This window comes from Myiozetetes cayanensis, unplaced genomic scaffold (assembly GCF_022539395.1).
Source record: "Myiozetetes cayanensis isolate MyiCay16 unplaced genomic scaffold, myiCay2020 scf1210, whole genome shotgun sequence".
Classification (NCBI taxonomy): domain Eukaryota; kingdom Metazoa; phylum Chordata; class Aves; order Passeriformes; family Tyrannidae; genus Myiozetetes; species Myiozetetes cayanensis.
Window position 1 is genome coordinate 1 of NW_026086839.1, and position 11,247 is coordinate 11,247.

Consider the following 11,247-nt stretch of genomic DNA (forward strand, 5'->3'; position numbering starts at 1 on the left):
CAGCTGGTTCCCCGCAGGCGGAGGATGCTGCGGGCACAGAGCCCCCCGGGCACGGAGCCCCCCGGGCACGGAGCCCCCGGCCCTGGAGCTGCCCCTCCAGGGGTCGGGGGGCTGTGGGAAGGAGCCCCCCCAGGGCCCCACCTGGGCCGGGGATGAGTGCTGGCATGGATTATCTGAGCGGAGCTGATGTCTCCCACCGCTTTAGCTCTAGGATTACTCTGAGGCCCAGGAATGCCCCCGGGGTCCCTCGGGGGGAGAGGGGGAGGTTGGCGTGTGTTATAAGTTAGTATAAGAATTTAGACAACTCAATTCCAATTAAACATTGATAAATTTTTAAGCAAGCAATAATAAAGCAAAACAGCACTGGGTGGCCTGGAGGGCAAGCGCCCTGCCGAGACACACACCGAAATGTAGTAAATGTTCCTTTTTATACATTTTCAAGTCCCGAGTTTTGAATACGGCTGCGTTGAGGCTTGAGGTGTATGGGCTTTATGAGGACAGTGCCTTTATGAGGCTGCCCCATTATGACTTGGATGGGTTCTATGAGCACAGAGAGCTCCTGAGGCCTGCCCCGTTGTGAGGTGGATGGGGTTTATGAGGACATGACCTTTATGAGGAGAGCCTCTTAGGAGGTTTGTGGATTCTATGGATTCAGCCTGGCAAAAAGAGAGATGACTCAAAAAAAATGGGTAAAAGAGTGGGGAGAGCCCTGAGGCTCAGATCCAGTGCTGGTGGGGGGCTGTAGGGACAAGGCAGTTGTACAGAACAAGGGAGAGCCGTGGGGGCACGGTGGGGCTGTGGCTCCGACTGCAGCCAAAGCCCCCCATCCCAGAGGAAGGCAAAGGGCACACAGAGATCTCAAAATCCCCAGGGCAATGGGGATTGTATTTAAAAAAAAAACCTGAGAACACCGATAAGGACCTTGATCAAAACCTCTGGTGTGAAGCCAAGGGCTGTTGCCTCGTTCCTCCCAGCTGGAAGGTCTGGGATGAGGGGAGATGACTGTGTGGCCAGACAGGTCTTTGGGCATATGGGACACCCGGCCTTTCTACAGAGCAACCAGGATGACCCAGCCCTGCACAGCCCCCCCAGAGCCTGGCAAGCTGCTTTGCAAGAGGAAAAACCTACAGTGGTGTCACCCTGAGAGTTTCTCTTGTCTCAGCGTCTGCTGCCAAGTGGTGGGGCAAGAAGAGGCGGGTGGCACAGGCAGGGCCAGCAATGCCTGTCCTGCTCCTGCCATGGTGCCCAGGTGGGCTCCCATGGGACAGTGGGTGGCAGGAATTGTCAGATCCCCTTGCCCTGGTTGGGCACAATTGCTGGGGAATCGGTATTATCTTGTTTGGTTTTATAATCACACAGCAAAATGGTAATTATTCTATCAAGATATATGTGTGTGTGTAGATATCTATGTACATTTAATTTTGAGAGCAGAGCAGTGCTGTTTTGAAACCCATCTTTCCTATAAAGGAATTTCTCTCCTGACAATAAACCCCCTGAAGATTTGTATGCCCCATGCCTCTCCTTTCAGCAGGGCTTCAGAGTCCCAGAGGCATCAGGACGGGACCTCTGGCTTTTGCAAGGTCTGCTGTACTCAGGCTCCCCCAATCCTTTGGGGAAATCTTTGCTGGGTGAGCAAGCCAGGATGCTGCAGGCCCAGGCTCAGCTGGAGGGAGCCAGCATGGCATGGACGCCGTGTCCCCATGGGCAGGGTTTGCTTTGGAGCCTGTGCTTGTTGGAACACAGGGATCTGTGAGCTGAGCTGGGGATGGACCCGCGGCCCGGCCCAGGCACCCCATGGAGCTGCTCTGGGCTGTGTGCTGGGACAGGGACACACAGGACCTGCTCCTGACACGTCCCTGCACACTCCACAAAGAACCAGCAGCATCTTCCTGCCTTTCTCTAAGCACAAAAGTGTGTTTGCTTCCTCTGCAGGGGTAACCCCCCATTCCCCACTGTTCCCCAGGAAGCTGCAGCCCCTGCAGGGCTCATCGCGGCCTCCAGCACTGAGTGCTCAGCACAGGCAGGACATGGAGCTGCTGAGAGAGTGCAGAGGAGGCCTGCGAGGTGCTGCGAGGGCTGGAGCCCCTGTGCCCTGAGGAAAGGCTGCCAGAGTTGGGGTTGCTGAGGCGGGAGAAGAGAAGGCCCCGGGGAGGCCTCAGTGTGGCCGGGCAGGAGCTGAAGGGGCCCAGAGGAAAGCTGGGACAGAGTGTTCAGCAGGGCCTGTGGGGAGAGGACAAGGGGGCACGGCTTGAACTGAAGGAGGGTGATTTAGGGTCGGTCTGAGGGAGATGTTTTCTTCCAGTCAGGCTGGAGGGGACTGGCACAGGCAGTGCCTGAGAGGCTCCGTCCCTGGGAACGTTGAAGGGCCAGTTGGACGGAGCCCTCAGCAACCTGGGGTGGTGGGAGGTTGCTCAGGCTGGAATGAGATGATTTTTAGGGTCCCTTCCAAGGTAAATCATTTGAGGATTTGATCATTCTCTGGTCCCCATCCCCAACTGTGGAGTGGCCCCACAACTCCTCTGACATCAGAGCTGCCAGAGCAGCTGCCGGAGACACGGGAGAGGAGATGGAAATCGATATGGGATTGGATAGTGAGGAAAGGATGGAGATAGATCTGGAGGAGGATGTGCAGGAAGAGATGGAGATAGATCTGGAGGAGGACACAGAGGAGGAGATGGATCTTGAGCAGGAAGACGAGGAGGAGGACATGGTTTTGGGACGAAGACCCCCAGCAGCAGGACAGGCCCATCCTGGCCATGCCCTGCCCCAGGGACAGGGGGTCACTGCCGCCAGGCTGGGGCTGGGCTGGGTGGCCCCGCTCAGGGACACGGTGCCCCGTACCCGGGATTCTAGTGGCACAAACCCCACCCCTGGCCTGCCTTGCGCCTGCTTTGGGCCACACAAGCCACGTGCCAGTGCCTGGAGGCTCGACTCCCATCCCCAGCCGGGCTCAGGCCTGGCGCCAGAGTCCCGCTGTGCCCAGCGTGTGCCAGGCTGGGGGCACAGGGAGCACCCAGCAGCGCCCGACTGCACTGACCGTGCCCTTACTTTGCTTCCAGGACTGACGGACATGCTGGCCATGGAATCAACCATGTTGGGTATATGTTTTACATATTGTTTCCTGGTTTTGTACATACGTTTTATATTTTTGATATTTGAAGAAGATAGTTGGTTTTATAAAAAAGTTAGTTGTTTTCTTAAGAAACAGTTTTTTATAAGAAAGTTTTTAATTTGAAGATAGTTTTTATTAAGAAGACAGATTTTTGTAAGAAGATAGTTTTTATTAAGACAATAATTTTTTATTAAGAAGATAGTTTTTAATTAAGAAGATAGTTTTTATTTAAGAAGATAATTTTTTAGTACGAAGACAGTTTTTTATAAAAAGATAATTGTTATTAAGAAGACTTGTTTTTATAAAGCAGAATACTGGTTTTAAAAGGAAATTTTTATAATAAAAATAAATTCTCTATATATGTCTTATTTATTGGCATTTTGTTGTCCTTGTGTAAGGTATCTGTCCCAGGTTGGACTTGGCTCCCAGCCAAGTGCCTGGACCTCAGGGACAAAGCCTTCCCCCTCCCTCTCACTCTCGTGCAATTGATCGAAAAGATCACGAAAAAGAAAATCAAAAGAACCCAAACCGAACTGAATTTTAAGTGGAAGATTTATATATATATATATATACAAAGAAAATTATATACAGGGAACCCCCCAAAGGGGAAAAGGGAAGGGAAAGGGAAAAGGGAAAAGGAATAAAAAGGGATACAATGCAAATACTTCCCTCCAGAGATAACGAACCACACCACACAACCGCTGGCACTCTCTGCCTCTCAAGGCCAACCAGATGCGCTAGGCCTCACTCCCTCGCCCGGGCAGAGCGACAGCAAAGCTACCTAGGCCTTCGGTCCACCGGAAGAAAGAGAGCGAGAGCTTCCTCTCTCTTCTTATTTATACTCTTGCTTACGTAAAATCGTATGGAATACTGGGAACATGGCCTTGGTTCCTTGGTTACAACCTGGTCACCAAGGAAGGCCTAGTCTTAAAACTACTACATTCTCCACCCCTTATTCCATACTATTTTTACGCAACACTTATATGTCATGTATTTGCTTATATCCCACGTATATATACACATATTTATATATATAGTCCTTTGGAGTAGTTGTCTTGTGGTAGAAGATCGGCTTCAGCATCAACAGTAGCTTGGTCCAGATCCTTGGCACTTTGGTTACAATCACAGTTCAGGTTTAGGACTGGTTCACTGTCTCATCGTCAGATACCGGTATCAACTTTGGTCAGGTCTCTCTCATTTGGCGACTGGTCTCCTGTAAAACAACTTAAAGCACAAAGTTAGTTTTTCCCCAAGGATAAATTTCCTTGAGGCACACACTGTATCTTTCCATCCTTCCTCATCACCCACCAGGTGTACCCTGGCCCTTGGGCAAAAACAACTCCACGAATGGGTTTGTCTTCGCCCGAGGTAGGGGTAACCCAAACAGCTTTACCCAACATACCTCTCAGGTGAATCACTGGAACTTTGTCTCCATCTACAGTGTGGAGGGATTCTGCTTGGGCAGGGCCAGCTCGATTGATAGAGCCTCTAGTATTTACCAACCAGGTGGCCTTGGCTAGGTGCTTATCCCAGTTCTTAAATTTTCCCTCACATAGTGCTTTTAAAGTTGTTTTTAACAGTCCATTATACCTTTCAATTTTCCCAGCAGCAGGTGCATGATATGGAATGTGATAGACCCATTCAATACCATGCTCCCGTGCCCACGTGGCCACTAGATTATTCTTGAAATGAGTCCCATTGTCTGACTCAATTCGCTCTGGAGTGCCATGTCTCCATAAGACCTGCTTCTCAAGACCCAGAATGGTATTCCGGGCCGTTGCATGGGGCACTGAATATGTCTCCAACCATCCAGTCGTTGCTTCCACCATGGTAAGCACATAACGCTTACCCTGGCGGGTCTGTGGCAACGTGATATAATCGACCTGCCATGCTTCTCCGTATCTATACTTGTCCCAGCGTCCACCATACCATAGGGGTTTCAATCTTCTTGCCTGCTTGATAGCAGCACAGGTTTCACAGTCGTGGATAACCTGGGAAATAGTGTCCATGGTTAAATCCACCCCTCGGTCTCGTGCCCATCGGTAGGTGGCATCTCGGCCCTGATGACCTGAAGCATCATGGGCCCATCTGGCTAGGAACAACTCTCCCTTATGTTGCCAGTCCAGGTCTATTTGTGACACTTCAATTTGCGCAGCTCTATCCGCTTGTCTGTTGTTACGATGTTCTTCGTTGGCTCGACTCTTGGGTACATGGGCATCTACATGGCGGACTTTCACATCTAGTTTCTTTACTCTAGAAGCAATGTCCTGCCACAAATCAGCAGCCCATATAGGTCTTCCTCTACGCTTCCAACTCATGTTTTTCCATCGCTCTAGCCATCCCCATAGGGCATTGGCTATCATCCATGAGTCGGTGTAGAGGTAGAGCCTTGGCCATCCTTCTCTCTCTGCAATGTCTAGGGCCAATTGGACGGCTTTGAGTTCTGCAAACTGACTCGATTCGCCTTTACCTTCAGTGGCCTCCACGACTTGTCGGGTGGGACTCCAAACAGCTGCTTTCCACTTCCGGTTCCCTCCTATAATACGGCAAGAACCATCAGTGAAAAGAGCATAACGCGTCTCTTCATCTGGCAGTTGATTATATGGCGGAGCTTCTTCAGCTCGACTCACTGGCTCTTCTTCCTCTTCATCTGCCAGACTGAAGTTTCCACCTTCGGGCCAATTAGTTATGATTTCCAAAATTCTGGGGCGATTCGAGTTTCCAATTCGGACACGTTGCGTAATCAAAGCAATCCACTTGCTCCATGTGGCATCGGTAGCATGATGCGTAGGAGGCACTTTCTCTTTGAACATCCAACTCAGCACCAGTAGTCGGGGTGCCAGGAAGAGCTGCGCTTCAGTGCCAATCACTTCAGAAGCTGCTTGTATGCCTTCATATGCCGCCAGTATTTCCTTCTCCATAGGGGTGTAGTTGGCTTCAGATCCTCTGTAGCTTCGACTCCAGAAGCCAAGTGGTCGCCCTCGTGTTTCGCCAGGCACCTTTTGCCAGAGGCTCCAGGAGGGACCGTTATCTCCAGATGCAGTGTAAAGTACATTCTTTACATCTGGTCCCGTCCTGACTGGACCAAGAGCCACGGCATGTGCAATCTCTTGCTTGATCTGCCTGAAAGCCTGCTGTTGTTCAGGACCCCATTGGAAATCATTCTTTTTACGGGTCACAAAATAAAGAGGGCTCACAATTTGGCTGTACTCTGGGATGTGCATCCTCCAGAAGCCTATGGCTCCCAGAAAAGCTTGGGTCTCCTTTTTGTTTGTCGGTGGAGCCATTGCTACAATTTTATTGATGACATCGGTTGGAATCTGGCGCCTTCCATCTTGCCATTTTACCCCTAAGAACTGGATCTCTCTGGCAGGCCCCTTGACCTTGCTCTTCTTAATGGCAAAACCGGCTTTGAGGAGAATCTGGATAATCTTCTCTCCTTTGTCGAAAACTTCCTTTGCTGTGTTCCCCCATACAATGATGTCGTCAATGTATTGTATGTGTTCTGGGGCCTCACCCTTCTCCAGTACAGCCTGAATCAACCCATGACAGATGGTGGGACTGTGTTTCCACCCCTGGGGCAGTCGATTCCAGGTGTATTGCACGCCCCTCCACGTGAAAGCAAACTGCGGCCTGCACTCTTCTGCCAAGGGAATGGAGAAAAATGCATTTGCTATGTCAATGGTAGCATACCACTTTGCTGTCTTGGACTCCAGCTCATATTGGAGCTCCAACATGTCTGGCACAGCAGCACTCAATGGCGGTGTGACTTCATTTAAGCCACGATAGTCCACTGTCAATCTCCATTCGCCATCGGATTTGCGTACAGGCCAAATGGGGCTGTTGAAGGGTGAGTGAGTCTTACTGACCACCCCTTGACTCTCCAACTTCTTGATCATCTTATGAATAGGGATCACAGCATCTCGATTGGTCCGGTATTGTCGCCTATGCACTGTTGAAGTGGCTATTGGCACTTGTTGATCATCAACTTGCAGGAATCCTACAACAGAAGGATCTTCTGAGAGACCAGGCAGGGCAGACAATTGCTTGGATTTTTCCTCAGTCACCGTGGCTACACCGAAAGCCCATCGGTACCCCTTCGGGTCCTTGAAGTATCCTCTTCTCAGGTAATCAATACCAAGGATACAGGGGGCTTCTGGCCCTGTCACAATGGGATGCTTTTCCCATTGGTCTCCAGTCAAGCTTACTTCGGCCTCTACCACTGACAACTCTTGCGACCCTCCTGTCACTCCAGAAATAGACACAGTCTCCATAGTCTTATGTTCAGACGGCATTAGTGTACACTGGGCACCGGTATCTATCAAAGCCCGGTATCTCTGTGGATCCGATGTGCCAGGCCATCGAACCCACACAGCCCAGTAAACCCGATTATCCTTCTGGTCCCTTTCCTTCTCCTGGCAGAAGGCAGGGCCCCTCTATTGGTCCTTGTCAGAGCATTCAGTGTCAGATATTCTCTTTGCTCCACCAGCGGCCTTCTTGTTGTCAAGGAAGTGGACTTCAGCCTTCTTGTGTTGTGGAGATCGCAATTGCTTTTCCACGAAATCCGCATCAACTACAAAGACAAGTTGTTTATTGGCTTCCTTCTGCTTCAGCTCTTTCACTCTAGCCTGAAGTTTGGAAGTGGGTTGTCTATCCCATTTCTTCATGTTCTCTCCCTGTCTGCGCAGGTAGGACCACAGCTGATTACGTGATTCGCGTTTAGGGTCCTTCCTTCTGTGTGTAGGGGGAGGAGTTGTTGACCGAGATCTGGACCAAGATCGAGATTGAGGTCGAGCTCGTGGTCTAGATCGCTTTACTGGTGTGTCTCTGTAGTCTCGGGAAACGCTGTCATCTCTGTCTTCATAGTCATCCTCATAATTGGAATATTCATAATCTCCTTCCATTCTTCCCTTAGAGCGGATGGGTTGACGTCGGACATCGGACAGATCTTCGAAATTTTCCGCTATGCTCTGTATCCATTGACACATTGTTTCTACATCTGGTTCATCTAACTTTGGATGGAATACTGAAATTAGGCAGTTGATGTATTGTGCAGGGGCACCTTTAATTACTTTTCTCCACATTGGATTGGTACATGGGAGACTCGCAGGGTCTAAGATATCATAATAATCCGGATTACTAAAGATGAGTTCAAGCATGGCCAGTTCCCGTAGATATTGAATACCTTCTTCCGCAGTTGTCCATTTTCCTGGAGAACTTGTTAAGTACTCTTTAAATGGATATCTCTCTCTCACAGCATTAAGGATCCTAAGCCAGAGACTATGACTATATGGCTCTCGTGCAATTCCTTGTTCAATCTCACGGTCTCGAGCCAGGGATCCCAACTGCTGTGCTTCGTGACCTTCCAGCATGTGGCTTCTAGCTCCATTATCCCAACATCTTACCAACCAGGTTAAAATCCGCTCACCAGGCCGGCGACTATAATCTTTTCTCAAATCCCGGAGCTCTGCTGGGGTCAATGATCGTAATACTTCTGATGTTCTCACAACTCCCGCTTCTGGATGGACATCCCTCCTATCCATTTCCACTTCTCTTTTGACGTATCTGTGTGGAACTGTTTCCACTCTGCCTCTCTCACGTGGAAGTGGAAACGGAATATGCCTCGGGGATGGGTTTCTGTGTTGTGGAGGTTGAGGCGGGGGCTGTGTCTGCTGCAGGGATGGTTTTCTGGCTTGTGGAGATGGGGACCGAGCACGGTGCCTGGATGGGCTTCTCGCGGGTGGAGGTAACGAGTAGTCCTCTGGACCCTGGGATGAGGATTTCAGATAGTCCTCCATCTCTTCTGTGGAACAGTCAAGAAGAGTGTATTCAGGTGTCAACACTCTCCTTGGCTTTTGTGTTCCATCAGGCATCTGAGCTGCTGCCCCTTCTTCCTTTGGACGCGTCACCCTCTCTTTTGGACGCGCCCCTAATTCCTTGGGACGTGCTCCTTCTCTCACAGCTAGTTCTTCTTCTTCTTCAGTTACACGCCTCAGTCGTGGGGCTAGGCTTGTGGACCCTGCATCATCCCTTATCCACATCTTCTTTTTTGTTATGGGAGCAATAGTGATTCCAGGATCTGTGGTGTGTTGGTCGTAGAGGTGGCTGGAGTTCCCATGTTCATAAAGTCCATAATTGGAACTCCAGTGTCAGCAGGTTTGGTCCAAGCTGTGCTGGCTTCAAGTGGCATCTGGACTCTGGTCTTGGTGGACTCCATTCTGACTGGCATAGTTTGTGTCCCTGTCTCCGCCTTAGCCTTCTGAACATAATCTACAGCGGCTCGATAAGCACTAGCCAGGCCCCAGCATAGGGCAAAGATTTGGGTATTTGGATCCTTATATGTAAGACAACCTTCCATTAAACGATGGGTTATCTCATTAGGATCAAAGGCCTGTGCTGCCGTGAAGTCCCAAATAATGGGAGGTGCCAAGCGTCCGATCCATTTACCAAACTCTTCCCATGCTCCTTGCCAACCAGGAACTGCCCTTTCCAAGCCCCTTTCCAAAGCTCCAGCTAACCCCTTTGAGGTACGGCCTTTCCTACAACAAGGGAACCAGCGTAACACAATCCTTCCAATTTTAAATAGCATGTTCATCACATTCATCATAAACCAAATTGTTGCCACACAATTTAGATAATCATTGGAGGCAACAGTCAGTTTGGGAATTTCTAGGATCCAGCGTTTAATATCAAGGTAAGAAGAATACCTTTCCCAGATGTCTCGCCAATTGAACACTGTTGGATTTGGATTGTCCCACATGTAGTAACCTAAAACAGGTGCAAAAGCTGCTAAAAGTACATTAAAAATTAAGAAAGTGGTCATTATTTATATAATTGTCCTCACTGTTCTTAAACAAAAGGTATATTTATATAAACAAATCCCTCTTGGCTGCGATCCCAGTACTGTTCCCAAACAAAGTCAATGTTTGGCAGAACTTGACCACTTGCCCAGAAATTGTTACCAAAACAACCTCCTGGTTATCTCGGTGGAACCTCCAAAAATGTCCCAGGTTGGACTTGGCTCCCAGCCAAGTGCCTGGACCTCAGGGACAAAGCCTTCCCCCTCCCTCTCGCTCTCGCGCAATTGATCGAAAAAATCACGAAAAAGAAAATCAAAAGAACCCAAACCGAACTGAATTTTAAGTGGAAGATTTATATATATATATACACAGAAAATTATATACAGGGAACCCCCCAAAGGGGAAAAGGGAAGGGAAAGGGAAAAGGGAAAAGGAATAAAAAGGGATACAATGCAAATACTTCCCTCCAGAGATAACGAACCGTACCACACAACCGCTGGCACTCTCTGCCTCTCAAGGCCAACCAGATGCGCTAGGCCTCACTCCCTCGCCCGGGCAGAGCGACAGCAAAGCTACCTTCGCCTTCGGTCCGCCGGAAGAAAGAGAGAGAGAGTTTCCTCTCTCTTCTTATTTATACTCTTGCTTACGTAAAAATCGTATGGAATACTGGGAACATGGCCTTGGTTCCTTGGTTACAACCTGGTCACCAAGGAAGGTCTAGTCTTAAAACTACTACACAGGGTTACTTTGTCCCATGAACAACCCCACCAGTTGTTGTTTACCTGTCTCTGATGATGGATCCAGGGTAGAGTATTTTCTCCTGGCAGCTCTAAGTCTGTCTAAGAATGCCGTGGGGGTCTAGTTCCATCCTTGCCTTACATCGTACAAGGCAGCCCAATTCACTGCTTTAGGTGTAGCATTCCACAATCCCACCTGGACCAATCTTCTATACTGTTCCAATAACTTATACTGGTCTGGCTCATTTGGTTCCCAATTAGGTTTTTGCACTGGAAAAATATTATCTATGTCTCCCCTTACAACATTTGTTGCAATCTGCCCTTCCACATGATTTCTTGCTGCTTTTATTACTTACTGGTTTTCAGTTTCTGTCAATTCTGAGAGAATCAAGTTGATATCTGACCAATCTATGTCCTGATTTTTCACAATTAATTCAAATCTCTTACCCATCTTTTCAGGATTTTCCCTAAACAGTTTTGCTTTCTCCCTCCAGCTGTTCAAATCACTCACCGAAAATGGCACTTTCACTTTTGTTGGAGTGCCTGCAGCTGTTAGTACTGATCTTAAATGGGGCAACAGTGTGGCTGCTCTCAGCTC

General features: G+C 49.2%; 1 non-coding gene across 1 annotated transcript; it reads left to right on the plus strand.

The window, feature by feature from the left end:
• The first annotated feature begins 144 nt into the window (after positions 1-144).
• On the plus strand, positions 145-228 carry LOC126635949 (small nucleolar RNA SNORD45). The gene has a single exon (XR_007627857.1). It is a non-coding gene; the product is annotated as a small nucleolar RNA SNORD45 (small nucleolar RNA).
• Positions 229-11,247: the final 11,019 nt, after the last annotated feature.